The sequence below is a fragment of the Ips typographus genome, linkage group LG3 (genome assembly GCF_016097725.1).
Source record: "Ips typographus isolate SLU linkage group LG3, UJ_Ityp_2.0, whole genome shotgun sequence".
Classification (NCBI taxonomy): domain Eukaryota; kingdom Metazoa; phylum Arthropoda; class Insecta; order Coleoptera; family Curculionidae; genus Ips; species Ips typographus.
Genome location: NC_138424.1, coordinates 11,208,058 through 11,227,801, shown reverse-complemented (window position 1 = coordinate 11,227,801; position 19,744 = coordinate 11,208,058). Strand labels below are relative to the sequence as shown.

At 31.7% G+C, this 19,744-nt stretch overlaps 1 long non-coding RNA gene across 1 annotated transcript; it reads left to right on the top strand.

The window, feature by feature from the left end:
- Nucleotides 1-865: 865 nt before the first annotated feature.
- On the top strand, nucleotides 866-1,328 carry LOC145725967 (uncharacterized). Its single transcript, XR_014177454.1, has 3 exons — nucleotides 866-998; nucleotides 1,049-1,111; nucleotides 1,188-1,328. It is a non-coding gene; the product is annotated as an uncharacterized LOC145725967 (long non-coding RNA).
- The last annotated feature ends 18,416 nt before the right edge of the window (nucleotides 1,329-19,744 follow it).

The following is a 19,744-nucleotide window of genomic DNA, read 5'->3' as shown; positions in this document are numbered from 1 at the left end:
CATACAGTTTTAAGTAACTACCACTTCGTCTAGAATATTATCTGCAGTAGCAAACACATCAAGTGATATTACTGAAAGTTTTCCCTTTCTTCTTAATAACTGTAATGTCACCATAAATAACTATTTTAAGAACAACAATAATAATTATTTAAGTAACATGATTTGTAATTTTTTTTATTACGTTATTATTTTTTTCTTTAGTGGCATAATGCCTATGATTAGTACAAATATGATGTCAATACGTTGAAAATATACTTTTTTAATGAAAAGTTACTCTAAATTATATGAATTGCGAAAACATGACTTTCTATTTGGTCGTAGGTAAAGGATAGTAAGTCACACGTGCGTGCATTTTACGCACTCGTGGAATTACACACTCGCCGATACGCGGCTTCTTGCGTAACTTTTTCCATATCATGCGTAAAATGCTTCTTACAGCACTAGTTACGTAATATCCTATTATGATCGAACAGCTAAATCAATTTTGATGTATAACCTAAATAATCCAGATCATTTACATTTTTGTACAGATTCAAGCTTTTATGGGAAGTCTACATGTGCAGTATTTGCGAAAATCACAAAGAAAAAGTAGTGTGTTTTTGACCAATTCGATAGTCTTTGACCAATTTTGCCTTTTGTAATAGGTTTATTACAATAAAGACACATTATTATTATTATTATTATATGACATTATTAGTATGTAACATAAAAAAAATACTATTATTATTATTTACTTCGATTTATTAACGAAGTCTGAATAGAGTATACTGACTACCTGAGATTGAGAATCAATTGAATGATGTTTTTTTGGCACAACTTTTCTTCCTGTGCTTTTCTCCAACTGGTCTTCTGCTACAATAAAAGTGTCATAAAGCTAATAAGTTATATGTTTAGAGCTCAAACATTGCCTAGAATTTAGACGAAATGTGCTCTAAAGATTGAAATCATTAAAGACTTTCTGGTTTTGCATGTTAAGTGGGTGTTTCAAGTAGGAAAGGGTATGAAAAAATCGCTTTTCTCAGCCGTTATTGATTATGATGATTTACAGATTTCAAAGTGAATGGTGCTTTTACACACTTGCATCCGGGCATTGGCATTACGGCTTAACAGAGTAAGTACTTATCGGATTTAGAGATTCAAAGCCGCAAAAAAATGACTTAAATCCACTTGGAGCTTTTATCTTGTAGTTAGATGTAAAAGGTCGAAATCGACTACAGTCGGCAATTTCGAATTTTGACACGGCCAACCGCAATGCGACGAACCAAACAGGGCCATCATTCAATTAGTGAATAAAGGCCTTCCCACACTTAATAAATCCTGAAGTGCAGCGCCTTATTTTTATTTCGCCCCTCTCGTCAGTTAAATGCTTAACTCTAAACTGTCAAGCCAATTTCGGTGCGTTAAAAACAATTTAAATCAATTTATGGTTTTATTGGGGCCTGTGTGGCTTAAAGGGTGGCCATCCTTCTTGAGGTCCGGGCCGCACGTTAAGCCTTACTTCCGTTGCTTCCTCAATTAAGGGCGGCTCAAATCCACCAGGTCATGTTTGTAATTTCGTTTTTCAGAGTTTTTCAGGTCAAACTGGGCGGCTGATTCGGTAATACAATTTAGGGGAAAAAAACGGAATAAATAACGGGACTCGTATATTATACGCGTACCTAAGAGAACTTCCTTTTTCTTTTGTTGAAAACGCACCAAAAGAGTGCAAAGCCAACAAGCGACCACAGACTTAGATATAACTATAAATATAAAGTACAGGAAAAGGATTCTGCTTTTGTATACATAGAGTATGTATAAAGAAATGATTTATTTTGGTGGAATGTATTGTCTGAGTTTCCAGTTAAAACCATTCAAAGTTGACTCTTTAGATGTATTTTTTTTGTGAATCGGTTGTTAGAAATCTGAATTCTCTATCAAATTTGACTTCCAATTATTATAAACTTTTTAAACCAATAATTTGCAATGGCTATACCAACCTTGTTGCATTTTGAGCTATTTTGGATGTTCCATCCATTACTCATATTTAAGACTTATCATCAAATATTCGTTGTGCCCATAAGTAAAGAAAACTAAACTAACTTGCAGCCTAAGTGACAAAAAAAATGTTTGAAATTAACAGATTGTTTAAAAAAAACACATTTTACTTTGAACTAAAGAAATTTCAATTTTCTGACCAATTTTCTCTACAACAATGTGGCTGGCAATGACAGTTACTGACTTTACTTATAGAGTTCTCATTGCTTCAGGTTATTCTCAAACTTTGCTATTTTTATTATGTGAACAGCGTTTGATTAACATTTTTATTTCATTTTGAGTTTCAACTAAATATACAAATGAATGGTGAGAAAAGAACGTGATTGCAAACTAACGCTGCTAATAAAGATGAAACAAAATTTCATTGATGATTAGGCATATGATAGTTGTTCACGTGACCATTTTACCAGAAAACCTTATTGATTGTTAATGATTAACTGTGGAATTGTGCTCCATCTTTGTTAAGAGCATTGATTTGCAATGGTTTTCTTTTTTTTTACCGTAATCTTTCAATGAATAATTTTGAGGGTAGTCCCTCCGGTGATCAAAACACCCTGACTATTATCATAATTTCAAAATTTTCGTTAAATTTTAAGTCTACTTCATGTATAATACCACTTACCTAACTTGTACCGTTTCGGAGATATTTATTTTGCACCAGTATCAGTGCAAATTCTAGCAAATAATAATTATACTAGCTTTCAAAAATAGTACACAAAAATACCAATTTTAAAAAGGCTGACACTCTTTGTTAAATGAAATTTTTGGAAGCTTTAAACTGTTTTGAAATCTTTTAAAAGCTTCTAGACTAGTTAAAGAACATTTGGAATCTTTTAGACTGTTCTAAAAGCTTTTGGAAGCTTGTAGATTGATTTGAAAAGCTTCCGACTGCTTTAGAAGCATTTTGGAGTTTCTGTAGTGTTTTAAAATCTTTTTAGTTGTTTAATAGACAAACAACTTTAGAGATAAGAGATAGATTAAACAACAACAACAGACTGTTTTAAAGACATTTGAAATCTTGTAGACGGTTCTAGAAGCTCTTTGAACTGCTTTAGAAGCATACGGAAGCTTTTAGACTGCCTTGAAACTTTTTGAGAGATTGTAGACTAGTGGAAGATTATTTGGGAGCCTTTAGAGTGTTCTATAACAGCTTTTGGAAGCTTCTAGACTGTTTTGGTAGGCTTTCGACTGCTTGAGAAGAATTTTGGAGTTTCTGTAGTATCTTTTAAAACCTTTTTAGACTACTTTAGGAGCATTTGGAAAGTGTTTAAAGAGAATTGAAGGTTCTGAACTGCTTTTAAGACATTTGAAACCTTGTAGACTGTTCTAGAAACTTGTGGAAGCTCTTGAACTGCTTTAGAAGCATACGGAAGCTTTTAGACTGCCTTGACATTTTTTGAGAGCTTCTAGACTTGTAAATTGATACTTATCCATTTTTCAAGAAATAATTGGTATGTTTTTGTCTTTCAGAACCCTTCAATATAGCACAAGTCATTATTACCACCATTATCACACTGTGCGACGCTACAGAACCAATAATGTAGTATTGGTTCTATAATAAATAAACACTTATTAGATTTATTCTAATTTATTAAAACACTTGAAAGGCCTATTCTGTCAAAAACTAGTTAAAGCATACAAAAAATAGCAGCAAATAAGCACAAAAAAAAATGAAAAAAGCACAAAAATCATGAAAAAATCTGTCAAATTACCTGTTTTTGCATAAATCGTTCACATTAGAATCAAAGGTTGTTTGTTTTTATTATTTACAAAAAGCAAAATTTCTAATATTTAATTTGCTACTGATGTTTGAGACATAAAAATAATTTTATGTAATTACGACAAATTTTTATTTTAGTATACTCACCAATCATTTTGTACAGAATTAGTTAAGACGATAAATAATATAAATTTTGTTTATTAATTGTTTTCATACTTTATAGGAAGGAGTTTTATTATCAAAAATTGTAACATATAACACCCTGTATACGTAAGATGTATTACACATCAAAATTGGTTAAACCAAACACCAGAAATTATTACATTTGATATTACACTATTTTCTGAGCCATAATTCCCGCAGGTGACATTAGGCCAGTGGCGCAAATTACTCAGGGAATTATGGATATACAAAGAGAGGAAGAATACTATACTCCGAGCTATACTCTGTCCAACTTTACTGGGACAAGTAGAGATATCTTAACTCGCTCCCAACTAAGGTATTTTTGTCATTTGTTGATTTTTGATAATTCAGTGATAATTCTTTTATAAATCACTAACGTGAAATATGGTGGTCATATATTTTTTTCATTTCACAAAACACACTTAATAACTCAAAAAAAAAAATATAAACAGACACAAAAATCAATCGAAATTTCCTAACCTAAATATACAACCAAAGTATAGTAATCGTCACCGAATCTCCTGGAGGTCCGAAGAATGTGCAGCTTATTAAACGTCCGAGCGTCCGGCATCGACGGCGTCGAAGGGTGTGTCCGGGACATGAAGCACCAGGTGGGGCAAGGGAGGGAGGGGAGAAATTTAGGGCGGAGTCAACGCGTTCGGCCGTAGCGAACTCGTCCGAGGTGATATTTCAGACGCGATACCCAAGGTAATTCGAATCTTTGGCCAAGCGAATTTCCATTATTTAGGGCTGATTTACACTGTGGATGCCCTTTTTACTTTACCGTTACCGCCATCTAGCGGCCAACGTAACAAATTTGAAGGTTCCCACAAGTTGGATGTATTTTTTCAGTAGCCAAAGATGTTTTAGCTTCTTTTGTCATTTAGTGCATTTAGACAATACACAGGGTGATTCATAACGCTTAGGCAGAGGTAAGTTTAAATAACGCTTATTAATGATGTCTTATATTTTATATTTTGCCTGGAAACAACCATTTTTACATAAATCGACGTTGCCAACTTCCAGGTATTCTCCCTTAATCTGTCAGAAGCACTTGACGACATTGCTCGATTAGTCAACCAAATAAATCAAAAATAAGTCCAACCTAGCCTACGAATTTCTTTTCAAAAATAAAATGCGCTATTTTGCCTCCTCAACTATAGCTCTATCAACTATAGTTTCTGAGATAGCTAATGCATCAAATTTGTAACACCCTGTATATTACTATCATGCATTAAAGCGGTTTCATAGTATTTAATGAGTTTATTTCAGTCTCAAAACCCATTAAAAAAGTGAAGTTCACTGAAGTTCAGTCAGTGTGCGGGGAAGGCACTTTCCCCTCGTGATAGGAACATTTCTATGCTGTAATATGTTTTCACTTTGTTTTGTTATGAACTTTTTTGCTTTCACTATATCTTAGTTTTATGAATGGAATTATAAAAGAAGCTAAAATCGTTATTTAAAGAAAATTAAGAATAAGTAAGTATTTTAAAAGTAAATTGGGATGACGTAATCATACGCATACTCTCTACCATCCACTACTCTCACTTTTTGCACTCAGAGTGTCTCAAGTTTCGACCTGATCGGTTCATCAGAAACGAAGCTAAAGAAAGAAGTTTTCTTAAACCAAGTATGGTTAATTCAAAAATCAACCTTGTACATACAGAGTGAGTTAAAGAATTGAAATTGCTAGGATTTACAGAGTAAAGTGTGTTGAGTTTTGTTCAGTTTATCAGGACCGGACCTATAGGGTGAACAATGCACAGATTTCAAAGCTTTCTCAATTCAATTAGGGTTAATTAAAAAATATACAAAACGAATTGGAAAACTGGAATGTTGAGGAAGTCAAGGCAATTATTACTATACTCTCTTCTTGCCTGAAACTCGAGTGCACCTTTTTTAAACATCTCAATCTTGCCGGACCGACAATTGTGCCGATGCGAAAAATCTTTTGAAAATTTTACCGAAGATCGCTAAAATAAACATTTTCTGAATCCTCCGGCTTTACATAACGATACGCCTCGTGTTTACGCAAAGCAAATATGTGCTTAACAACGGCATAATTCAGTAATACAGTTCAAATATTTTAATATGTTGCTTCTGCAAATAGAGTGCACCGTCGAATTTTCGTTTTTATTTGTGTTTTTGTCTCATCTGGACTATTTGTTTTGTTGAAATGTGACTAAGATGAAAAATCTAAAAACAATATCCAGAGTACCTATAAAACAAATTTTTCATTGAATTAAACCAAAAAGTATTAATACGTGTAGTGTAGTAATAAGTGTTTTTATAAAAAGTATTCAAATCAGTTAACTGGAGACAAATTAACTATTTTTGCAAATTAAACCTTAAAAATACAGTTTTTTTATATTATAACCACTAAATATGTAATTTATGATAATCAACCAGAAAAAAGGGATGACGAAAAAAAATATGTAGAAAGTTAGAAAAATAAATTCAACAATCCTATATCTGCTGGCAATACAATCAGTACAAATCATATTAATGCTTGTTTAGAGGTCTGTGCATATAATTTTGACAGTTCTGCCATACAAATGTATGTTTCGGACATTTTAATCTGGTGCATACGTGTTAACTGTCAAAATTTGATCCATAAAGCGATTAAACTTAAACAATCATTTGTGTTGCGTTTTTAAATTACTGTTAAACTCCGATATATGTACTTTGTAGCTTCATGAGTTTGATTTTAAGAGGTTACACGTCCATTTTGGACATTTGTGTCACAATGGTGTTACTCCATAAAGCTATAAAACTACAAAACATGCTTAAAAGCACTGTTACAGTTAATACAGTTGTAAATCATATTAAATTCTTGTTTATAGGTCCATGATGAGAAATGGGGCAGGCGTGACGTGTTTATTATTACAATATTCCAATCTGTCCAAAAATTAAAAACAACCAAAATCTTCTCCATCAAGGTATAAATTGACAAAACTTTCTTAAAACTGGCAAAGCGGTTAATATTCACATTTAAAGATTTTTAGAGCTTTATGAGCAAGATTTTTGACAGAAAGGACGTGAAGCTGTTTTCTTTGCAGCTAGTTTTATATGTCAAAATGCTGCAAACTATCAAATACCACTCTATGAAGCTATAAAAATAAATGAAACATGCTTCAAGGCTAAATCATTTCAGGTAATTCTTATAGTTTCATGAGTGAAATAGAGTGAGATGAAGAATGGGAATGAGAAATAAAGCAAAAGTTAAAAAATCTGGGAAATTTTAGTGAAATCTAACTACTTTCTTAAAACGTTTTTGGGAAAATAGATCATTTAAGGATTGGCACTTCTGGCTCTTTTTCTACTTTTAAATTTGGTTTTTGTTTAAAAATCAATTTCAAAAATAGTAAAAGAAAAAAAAGTAAAATTGGACAATTATTTTAAATGGTTTAAATCATAATTTTGCGACTGTGTAATTGACTTTTTTGACAATTTCTTAAATAAATGATGATGGCCAAAAATGCTTAATTATTAATTCTAAGATGCATGACGCTGTTTTTCAATTTTAAATTTTCAAAACATGACTGCTTAATCAGAGAACAGAATTAAATAACATAACTGAATTAAAATTTCAGAAACCAACTGAAATTAATAATTATAAATAAACGTAACCTAAAAACTGGCTTATTGGAGTATATTTAGTTAACCAAATAACTTTTGGCAACAGAATTTAACCGACCTTCTGTCCATTTCCACATTTTTATGCTTTTACTCTAATTTGAGACACCCTGTACAAAAGTAGAGTGAAATTATATTTATTGAAATTATTCTGGAAACTATGGTTCTCATTACAAACACATCAGTTAAATTTAGCACTTTATTTTATGAGATATTGGCACTTTTTTTAAATACGGACCTGGTCTTTTTTCCATTATTTTAAACGATTATTTAATGTTAATTTCACTCATGTATCAAATGTGTTCATTTGCCAGGTGCCTCCCTGGATTTGGGTTATAAATTTTTGTATTTCTCACTCATTTTTGCTTTTCCAGTGTACAATCCATACATTTTCTATAAATTGCCGAATTGTTTTTTGTTTGGAAAAATTGAAAGAAACTTTAAACTACTTCTCAATTTGTCATCTTAAACCACCCTAACTTTGTAAAATTAGCCATTTCACCCTAAAACTCTTAGTTATCTTAGAAAAACAAAAAACCCCAAAAAAAAAATGCAAAATATCTCTATATTCTTTCAAATTAATGTTGCAAAATATTTGTACAGATACTAGAAAAAGTTTTTTAGAATTAAATCATGATTTTTACCCCAATATGAGGACTTTCTGAAAAAGTGACATTTGGGCAACGCCGCACTGTTTTTAATCAAGTATTTTTGATGTTGCCGAGGTCACGTGAGCCGTTTTTGAGCCAAAATTTACGTGTTTACAGTCAATATTTCAACTTTTTATATCAAATTTCAAATCTAAAATTAATTTTTTTTACGCTAGAGGGCCTCAAAGTTGACAATATTTTTAGACAGGTTTTTTGCCGTATTTTTAAAGTATTGTTCTTATGAAAATTAAAAAAATTTACAACACATTTTTATTTTTGGAAAAATAAATTTGTTGATTATTTTACATCAAAATATCTCGAACATGAGAAAGCAATGACTTTTCAAACGTGAGAGATAGGTAGCGTCCTCTACATGTAAAAGCTGAACCAAAAATGAATGATCAGACTTATTAAAAAACCTTCTGTTGTTTTGTCATACTTTTTTTGAGCATACTGTTATTCCAATTATTATAAGCTGGTGTACAGGGTGGCTAACAAAAAAAACCCTGTCTGTATCTTACCTTACCGCATAAGTTAGAAAAAATAGGTGAATATCAAGCTACGAGTTGAATAATTCGTACTGTTCTCGTACACTGAAGGGAATAAACGAGCCCTTCCCTGTACAATTCGGCCCTTAAATTGCAGACTAAATCTGACCCTCAGTACACGTAAACAGCTTCCGAGTCGTGCATAATTTGTTGGCGCAGACTCTTGAAAATGCCTTTTTGGCAATGCGACTGCCCTTATACGAACGACGAGCGTCAGTTTTCGAAAAAGGACGTCCAAACCGCGTCGCGACGTCTTATTTTAGTGATGTTTGACAGACCTACAGCCTGAGGGCGTAAAATGTTTGCTAGTGCCCTAGTGGAATTTTTACCTTTAAGGTTTGTGTTTTTTTTTACTGTTTCCCCTCCATAAAAAATATACAATATTTTCATTTAATTATTAACTTTCTAGTCCGGGTTACAATTACTTGACATGCGACCGAAACAGAAAAAAATCAAAGCAATTAGCTCCTGACTTGCATAATTCACTTCTTGAATAGTTTATTTGAGCTGTCAGTAGGTACGACACAAAACAATTAACAGAAATAGGAGCAACTGCATTTTTACTTATGCAAGTGCTTGAAAGTCGAATCCGGTCGAGACTTAGCAATTATTTCCTGAAGGAAAATCGGATTTCACTAAATTATTTAAAATGGAAGGAGAATTCAATCAGTGCAGGTTAATTGGTTATTGATAGAGCTTGAATCGTTTTTGTAAATTTATTGGAAGTTCTTGGGGTTGTTTAAAATGTATAGTTAATGCGTCCACTTAAACTTTCTTTGTTTTAAATCACTTATTTATTGCTTTGGTATTTTATTTAACGGGGTATGGGCAAAACTTAGATAAAACAGTTTGCTGCTACAATTAATAAATCAGTTTTAAAATTAATAATGTAGGTATTAAAAGTTTATTACTAAATCACATTTTTTATTCTCCAGAATTGCAATTTCTGGTCTCTCAGACACTAATAAGCTAATTTATCAATTCTAGCAAAAATTGTTTAGTACAGAATGACCCGTAATTGATGTACACAATGCGAATTTACTTGCCAGATCTATACAGAAAGGATAAAGAAACAATTGTTGTGAAAGTCTTCTTAGTCTTTTAATCAGTAATTTTAAGGGTGTTACATGAATAGACCAAAGGGCTGAAATTATTCAGTGTAAGAAGACATTTTAAGTGCAGATATTTTTAAGTAATCTGCGAGCAAACGCGAATGTTTGTAGGGGTTTTAAGAAGCAGACAGAATTACAATTAAATCTGCTAAATTATTGGAAAAATAACTAATTTCATTTTAAATATTCTAGAACTGGTATCCCAGGTCCCAGTTCTAAAATGTCCCAAGAGTAAGCTTAATATTACAATGAATATTTCAAAAGCTGCACTTTTTTAAATAGATTGTATTATTTCCCATCCCAATGTTTAAAAATATCAATAGTTATATACAAAATTTTGGTTTGATGCAATATCGTACTATGCTCGTAAATACGCTTAATTTACGAGATATTAGAAATACATAAACTTTCTAGAATATACACAAGAATTTTCTAAATTATTATTTTTTTTTTAATAAAGGGATACCTTCTTAAGTAATTTAAACATTTTCTTATATTATTGAAACTTTGAAACACTGATTTAAAATATATAAAAGTAAATACATTTTTAATAATTTTTTTTTAAAATGGCTTTTTTAGGTTATAAATTGAATTTAGATTTGATAGGTAGAAGTTTTTAGGTAAATTTGGGTATGTAGTTATATCATGTAATAATATAATGTATATATACAAAATAATTCGATTTAGCACAACTTACCTCAGACGAAATGTCAAGGAAAACAGAAATACAGGGGGTCAAAGTTATTTTTTTAAAATGGACTTTTTTTGATTACTTACTAATAACTTGGAGTTTCTTGGTAAAATTAGATATTCTGGGGTTTTTGAAGATAGCAAATTTGATTATCAACGCAGTTTTAAGCCAGCACGTAGAGGTCGCCACCTGCAGAAAATAATTCGCTTTAAAATCGACATAACCTTTTTCTGGTATAGCCAAGTGACAGCTGTAACCCAATATCTTCTTGCCAGAAAAGGTATACCTAGTAAGTATCTCAAAAACAAACGGTTTTCGAGTTTTTCAAATATTAACCTCAATGCAGTTATATAAAAAAAATTAAAAATTGGTTGAAATAACTGTCTATTATTGTTCCAAAATGTCTCAACAGCATTTTAAGTTGAAATGAATAACTTGCCTTGGTTATCTATTATTTCTTCATACACAAAATGATTCAGGTAAAAATCTGGAGGACCAATTCTCGAACTTGGTGCTGATTATGATATTTGGCTTCTCCGACCAATTCAACGATTCAGAAAATTTTTGTTTAAGTAATTTCTCACTTGTAATGAGAAATGATCTAAGGTTCTATCCTTCAAGAAGATTACAAATTGCAATCATGTTTGACACGAATACTTTAATTGCAAATATCTCGTGAACTATTAATCTTAAGGATGCCAACTAAATAAATTTTTTGTTAAAAAAATATTGGAAAACCGATACTCAGATTTCAGTTGTCACTTCGCCCTACCAGAAAAAAGTTAGAGTGATTTTAAAGCAAATCACTGGTTTTAGATGGCGATATCTATAAGCTGGCTTAAAACTGAGTAGATAATCAAATTTAGCACCCTCGAATACCTAATTTTAGTAAGAAACTATATTTCTGTCTCTGTTGACTTTTTGTCTGAGGTAAGTTGTGCTAAATCGAATTATTTTGACCCCATAAATACGTCATTAAATTCTTTACCATTACTTATGGGAAACACTGTATAACGTTATTCGTTTTTGCATTCTCTAGATATTTGCTAAATTAGTGTCATAGGTACTAGCAGTTTTGTGTGTGGTTTTTTTAGAGTTAAAAGAAATATAGTTATTAATAATTTTTAGAAAAAAACGTCATTTTTCAAACGTCAAAATCTTGAAAACAGTTGCGTACAGTTATAGGTATGATATATGAAAAATACTTAAAATCGTTAAGGAAATCTAAAAATATATTAATAAACAATAAGGTGTAACTTATTATTACAAATTATTGTTTAAATTTTCATGGCAATTGTTTTCTGTTATAAACATAAACTATTCTTAACGTGACTTTAAAAATATCAGTCAAAACGTAAAAACTGTCAGGTGACGTTAAGTTCAGATTTTAATCTTAAAAATAGTCACGTGATTCAGGGTTTAAAAACGGTCCTCTCAAATACGATTTCGCCATTTAAAAACCGTCACACCATAGATGAAAAAGTCCCATCGGACGTAGAAAAGGCTAGTTGTCCCGTCTCTCTTCTGCTTATAGCAAACTGAAAGAAACAAAATATGTATGAACGTATGTCTTATATGAATTTCGACCACGTCAAAGTTTCAACTTTCGTTGCAGGTGGAAAGTTGCCATATTCACTTTAAAATACAGAATGTTTTGTTTTTTGGTTTCAGTGTTTCACTGATTTAAATTTATTCCAGACACACTAATAAAGTATTTTTGCAGCATCTTACTTTTTAGGTCTGCAATCTTTCATTCGCCAGAAAGTACCCAAATTAACAAAAACTTGTTGATTGATACCAATTATTAAGCAAGTCTGCCAGGCTCATTGTAACATTTTATTTAAGTCTTTCATAAAAATAATGGCGATTTAATACTGAAGACATGTAAGGCACAAACTGTATTAATAAGTTTATATTTTGAACCTTAAATTCCACTATGGTTTCAAATACAATGGCACTATAAAAATACTTGCAAAAGTAAGCTACAATTACTCTAGCGACAAGTTTGATTAAAATCTTTTTTGTCGTGTAATTAGACATTTTGGGCTATATTGTGTAAAAAAATAAAGCTTCTAACATAAAAACTGAATTTGTGGTGAATTTTCAAAGTTTAAAAACTTTTGCCTTTCACCATTGAAAAGAGCAGATTTTTTTCTATTAGAAGCATATAAATTATTGTTTAAAGTTCTTTCTTCATCGACAGGTGGCGCTTTTTACAAAGACCTACTATTTTACGGCCTAACTCAAAAAAAAAAATCGTTGATTAATGTCAAATTGAAAAGAACTAAATTTTCGTTGTCAAAAAAGCTATGTTTAGTAATTAAAATTCGTCTTCCAAGTGCGCAGAGACAAAAAAACTGTCACTCTTATTTGTACACCCTGTACAAAAATGGTTTGTGTTTGGTTTATGAATGTTGACTGTAACTAAATAAAGTGTGCGTGACTTATTCATTTGAAATTCTAAAACTTTTTCAATATAAAACTGACAACATGCGTAAAGTCGTATTTTCCCCACTGCTTTTCGTTTCTTTTATTAATTTATGAGGGCCAAACGATAATATGACAATTCCAACGCCCCCGAAACGCAATCTGGCGCAATAGCGAACGAGACTACTAGAACTAATTATCAACATAATAAATATGTAAAAGCACGTCAAATTGTCGCTTGTAATAATTAAAAATGTAGGCCAGATTGTACACTTTTACGCCCGCAACACTATTACCCACGTCAGTCAGATCAGAGATAAGGACGAATAAAGCTATTAAAAATGTCACGCGAGCCTCCGTAAATATTAAAAGTTGCTTCGAAAAGTCCGTGGGGGTGAAGAAGTAAAAGGGAGAATGGATTTGCTCTTGTAAGGGAGAAGCACAGTTTTCATTGTTTAGCAAGGAAAATTTATTTGCGTTTTTTCAGTGCTTGAGATTTTCCACACACGATTCCCGGTTAATTTATCGTCGTGCCCGTAATTAGAAACACTTTTCGCGGAGGAAACGTTATTTTTTATGTCCCTTTTAATTTTGAGCATTTTTATTAATTTAGGTTTTTTTTATACGAGCTCAACACGCAACCCTGCCCTATTAAAGAATGAAATATTAAACGAAAAAACACCATTAGGCTTTAAGCGGTCTCATTCTTTGTAATTCCTAGTATTTTCCTTAAATTTCTCTTATTAGATTAACGGTCTTTTTTCTGATCGAACAAACAGTTTTTCTTCGTTTATTAATTTCAGTCGTTTGACCTGTTTATACAGCGAATTAAATTTGATCGGTGCAATAAACGAGGGTAATTTACCCCCAGGAAACTATTAGACTTTATAACATTTTTGAAACTGTTTATCATATTTTTTCTGATGATGGAAAAAGCTAAGAATGGTAAACAGTAAATAATTGCTCGATTGGCCGATTTTGTTTCCGGTATATTACCGGTAAAGTAAATATTTTACATTGCCAGGAAAATTTGAGCGGTAAATTACAAACGATGTGTTTCTGGCAGGTTAAACTTTGACACCGCTTTTATCCCTAACTGTACCAAACTTTGTAGTATTTTTTTTATGTTATTGAATAGGAAATTTAATGAGGATTCCAAAAATGTACTTTAAACAGACATTTTCTCACTCTAAGTGGGTTTTACAAGCGATTTTGTCCGTGACTGTTTATTCAAACTGTGTTACTAGCAGTTCAAACTTTGACACCCATTTTTCCCCTGACTGTATTAAATTTTGTAGTATTGTTTTATGTTATCAGATAGGAAGTTTAATGAGGATTTCAAAAATTTGCTTAAAACAGTAATTTTCTTACTCCAAGTGGGTTTTACAAGCAATTTTGTCCCTGACTTTTTTTTCAAATTGTGTCTTTGGCATTTTATACTTTGACACCCCTTTTCCCCCTGACTTTACTTGATTTTGTAGTGATTTTTTATGTCATTAGACAGAAAATTTAATGAGAATTAGAAAAATGAGCTTAAAAATATGATTCGGTCACTCCAAGTGGGTTTTACAGGCAATTTAGTCCTTTAAACCGTGTTCAAATGTCTTGAAGGTGCAAAGTGTCACTTATAGGACAAGGCAAACTTTGAAAATTAATTATTCTCAAAACAGGCTGAGTACGGTCCCGGTTTTTTTTAAGGTTAAGTTAGGTTATACGTACTAACGGGAGGATTTATAGGATTATTATATGAGAGGACGTACTGAGAAAAATCTTGGTTAGTGTCTTGAAAGTGCAAAGTGTCACTTATAGGACAATGCAAACTTTGAAAATTTATTCCTCTGAAACCGAACTGAGTACGGTCCTGGTTTTCTGATGTTAGGTAGCCCGAAGCATTGGAAATGTACGCAAATTTCATTGACGTGACTCAAAAATCAGGGACGCACTGAGGAAAAATCTGGATTACTGTCCTGAAGCTGCAAACTGTGACTTATAGGACAAGGGAAATTTTGAAAATTAATTCCTCCCAAACCAGACTTAGTACGGTCCTAGTTTTTTTGACGTTAGGTAGTCTCAAGCCCTAAATTTCATTGACGTCACTTAGAAAATAGGGACGTACTGAGAAAAATCTTGGTTAGGGTCTTGAAGGTGCAAAGTGTCACTTACAGGACAAGGCAAATTTTGAAAATTAATTCCTCTGAAACCGAACAGAGTACGGTCCTGGTTTTCTGACTTTACAAACTTTTCATTGACGTGACTTAAAAATCAGGGACGTACGGAGAAAAAAACCTGGCTTACTGTCCTGAGGGTGCAAACTGTCACTTATAGGACAAGACAAATTTTGAAAATTAATTCATCCCAAAGCAGACTGAGTACGGTCCTGACTTTGATGTTAGGTAGCCCCAAAATCTGGGCAGTATGCAGAAAAAGTTTCATTGAAATTGCTTGGAAAACAGGGACGTACTAAAGTAAATTCTGGGTTAGTGTCATTAATAAAAATCTAAAACGTTTGCAACCTAATTGACTGTTGATCTCTCTTAGACAGTAACAGTGCGTTAGCTGGGTGGTTTATTTAACAGTGAGGTGTAAAAGCACCTTAAAAACCATGTGAAACCTAACAAATAATAACTTTACGACCATTTTTGATTGTAAACAGCACCAAAACCGTTGAATTTTTGAAACTGTTTATCACATATTTTCTGATGATGGAGAAATCAACATGTGGTCGCGCACATACGCAAATAAGAGACCGATCCAAAATACCACTATACAAAATGTAAAAGTTATTTAACTGGAAAAGGCATTGTAATAATTATAATTATCATAGCTCGGCCTACAGTTAAATCAACATTTACATAGGCATTTAGCTTTTTAAGTAGCATTCGTTCGAATTATGCGCGGAATTATGGTCCGAGCTACAATTATACGGTTTTTCTCTACAAGGGAATACTGCTACTGTTTCGAACATAATTTATTCATGCGGCTGTAGACTTCATGCTCGCCATTTTAGCAGCGTCTAGACCTCCGATATTGACCATTGAATTTTAAAGAAAAAGTTTAAATTACTGTTTGCATACAATAAGGAAACGTAAATAGAGAACAGTCCAAATAAAACATAATTTGAAATTATAAAATGTATTGTATACGAGAGTTTTCACGCATAGATTATAATTTTGGAAAAGTTTTAAGGACTCTATTTAGAGCATTTTACAATGTTTGTAACCGAGACTGAGTTTTATTTAGATTAGTTGTTTTGACGTATTTCCGCAATTGTTGAGTGGCAAGTAATTATTTTGCTTTGGAAGTATAGTCAAACTGGGAAACATAAATTGGATGAATTTGTTGTTATTAATGGCGCAGAAATTAAGTTAATAATTTGCATTTGTAGTTGTCTGTATAGGTTAGAATAATTTCAGTAAAGTAAGTAAATCATAAAGTAATTATTATAGTTTAGAATTGAGAAACTTGAAAATTAGGTTAATCTTAATCATTTTTTGTTTTTAACCATGTTTTACTACTTGCTGACATATTCACATTTCTAAGTGGAGCTATATGATTGATAATTAATCGAGTTTCACACAACTCGGTTAAGAAAGCATTAAATAACCGAGTGTAAAAAACAATGTTAACGTATAAAACAATCACTTATTTCAATTAAGTTGCACACACCTGTATTATATGCTTATCTGGATTCTAGATCTTTAATAAAACAATTAATTAATACAATTCACCAATTACGGTAGACAACTGTTCTGACTAAATTGTTGTTATTGGAAAAAGGTACAGTTTTTCTGATTTTTTGAATAACTTGAATATGTATTCTGTTTTTCAGTATTTTTTGCGTAAATCCCAGCACAGTGGAAAATTTGTGATCAAGTTGTCAATCAAGTAAGGTTAGGGTTAGGTTCTACTGTAAATAAGGAAGTGGGCAACTTTATGAACTTTTTTCCTGATTGCATTTCCTGATCTTCCTTTCCAGGCTTCTTCTTCAAGTATAATTTGTCAAAATGGTAACGACCTTGGCATTTTTGCACAAGTCTTACCCCAAGCAGGGCATTGCCTTGGGGCATAAGTAAACACTCTTTTAACTTTTACTTCATCAGCAACACACTAATCTTGCAAAACTTTTGATTGTCCTTTGCTAGACTCAACAGCTCTACAAAACTCTATGGTTTTGTCTAAGGTTAGTTTTGATTCTCTAAGTGATCTCTCCTGTGGGGTGCTATCTAGAATTCCCATTACAATCACGAATCATGTCATCTTGATCTTTATATTCAGTAGTTTTAATTGCTTTCCTCAACTCTTCCTTATTCAAGCTTTTTTTCATCACCTGGAGGAAATGTGAAGTTATTAAACAACTCTAGCCCATCGTCTCCAATCAAATTCAAAAGTACTGCCACTTTTTTTAAACTATCTGCTATATTGCCATCAAGTACAAGAGGTTCTGGAGGTCTGAAGAAGCTTTCCATGTTGTGTCCCAATATTGAGGTTATCTAGTATCTAGGATGTAGTATACAGTGCTGCTGTACTATAAGTAGTAGTAGTTGCAGTCACAAGTCTGGTACACATAGTTTTTACATAACAAGTTTCTTTCAACTTTCTTATTTACTGTAGAACCTAACCCTAACCATACTTCCTAACATTTCATTGGGCATTAGCCCAGCCTATTATACACAACCTACATGTGCAGCATTTACGTAAATCCCAGCATAGTGAGTAGTTTGTGATTGGTCCAAAAAGAGCAGAATCCATCTTGCTGGTTTTTCTTGACCAATTACAACTTGCGAACAGTCTGGTAAGTTACGCAAATCGTGCACATGTGGACTAACTATAAGACAACATAACAATAGAATGTGGGTAAACGTCAATGTACTGTAGGACAATTGAGACTATACTTATTATAAAAATGTAACAATTGCAAGAAACGTAATAAAATTCAGTAAGATTTCTAACAAGTGAGTAATAAACCACGTGACCAAAAGTTTAGACGAAAAAGTATGTATAATGAGAAGCCCTAAAAAATACAAATTGAACAATTATGTGTCTTTTAAATTTACATTTTCTCCAGTGATAGTAGTACTATGAACTGAAAGTATTATAAACGATTTTTGTAATAACACTTAAAATGTAATAATTGTTACATTAGAAACGGTTTTAATAAGTCAAAATAACACTAATCACTCTGTCGAACATATAGCCAAAACGACAAAAGTTATGCAAAGGCAATTTTTTGAGCATTCGCAAATTTGTAAAATAATTAAATTATTAATTTCCCGTATATTATAAGTTATTAAACTATTCAGTATATTGCCATTTTTGTGTGGTTACTCTTGCCACTAACCTAAGATAGGTATTTATGGTATAGAAGCAAGAACTACATGGTGTAACGATATTATGCGGTGTTGTTTGGCGGTTAAATTGACCAGAACGACCCTGAAATTTGTTGGTTTGGTGTTTTTGATTTTAAATATTCATGACTAATTCAATGTCAAGTCATATAATTTGCAAACAAGTGTATTTTTATTAAATGACTGATTTTTTTTATTGAAAAAGCCATAAAGATGTACGTACGATTTACTTTATTCGTGGATTTTTTCCTGTATGATAAAGTAAAAACAAACTTTGAACGGTCAAATATAAGTAAAAATTTAACAGCAAAATCTTTCACACAATTATACTTATTTAATTTAAAATATATTCAATTTTCAAATAAAAAAATTCAGGAACAGTTTCAATTCTTTATTATTTTTTTTAATTATATATTTAACTTAAAGTGTACTAATGCTTAGAGACTACAGTCCCATATTGTACAGGTGTCTAATAAAACCTATTAAGTGTTAATTTTCCCAACTGAAGTATTTCATCAAAGTGAAAATTTCTGATTTCTACAACTTGCTTCTATAAATAAGTAAATTTTCATCTCACAAAGTATAGCGTATCTCAATTCGCTTTGGTTGGTTGTTAAATGAATAAGACAGTTTGTAGTAAGTTTATCAAAATATGTTAGTTCTCCCAAACAGACGTAAAATTTTTCAAAAAATTGGTTTTGTTTTGAACCTATTACTCTTTGACAGTTTAGTGTAAGTATGGGCATTTTTATAGTGACAAGTGGGAAATATTGTAAATGAGTGTATCTTAGTGTAAGTGGTGATTTTATCTACGCTTAACACAGGAATGAGTCATTTTTCAACTCTAACTAGTGCGATAACAATTGTTTTATTGTAGTCTTAGGGTGCTTTATCACACTGGTGCGGTAAAATTAATTATTATCGCACTAGTGTGGAAAAGTCGCTTATTAAGTAACTTAAAGTGTGCTATGTAATAAATCATTACCGTGCTAGTCAAAGATAAATTTAACTAAATTATTAGTCCTCAAACAATCAATAAAACTTAAATCTGCTCTCTTAAACAATTAGAAAAAATGAGAGAGGTACGTCTGTGCTACTATTTATTTTCCTGTTTTTATATTATATTTTATGTTTATTTATATTACTAGACAATGTTAAAAATCGATGAAAATATCATTAAAAGGCTACTTTAAACAGTAATTATTACAGTAAAATGTGTAAAAATACTAAGTAAATCTAGTACAAAACAAGTTTTTTAGTTTTTTTAGTGGCAATTTGATTTTTTGAAGCAGTTTTCATAATGCTCTAGCAGTTTAAAAACTGCCCAACAGAATAAAACAATATGATGAATGAAATAGAGTAAATATCACATTATTAGTCAGGGCATTATTAATAATG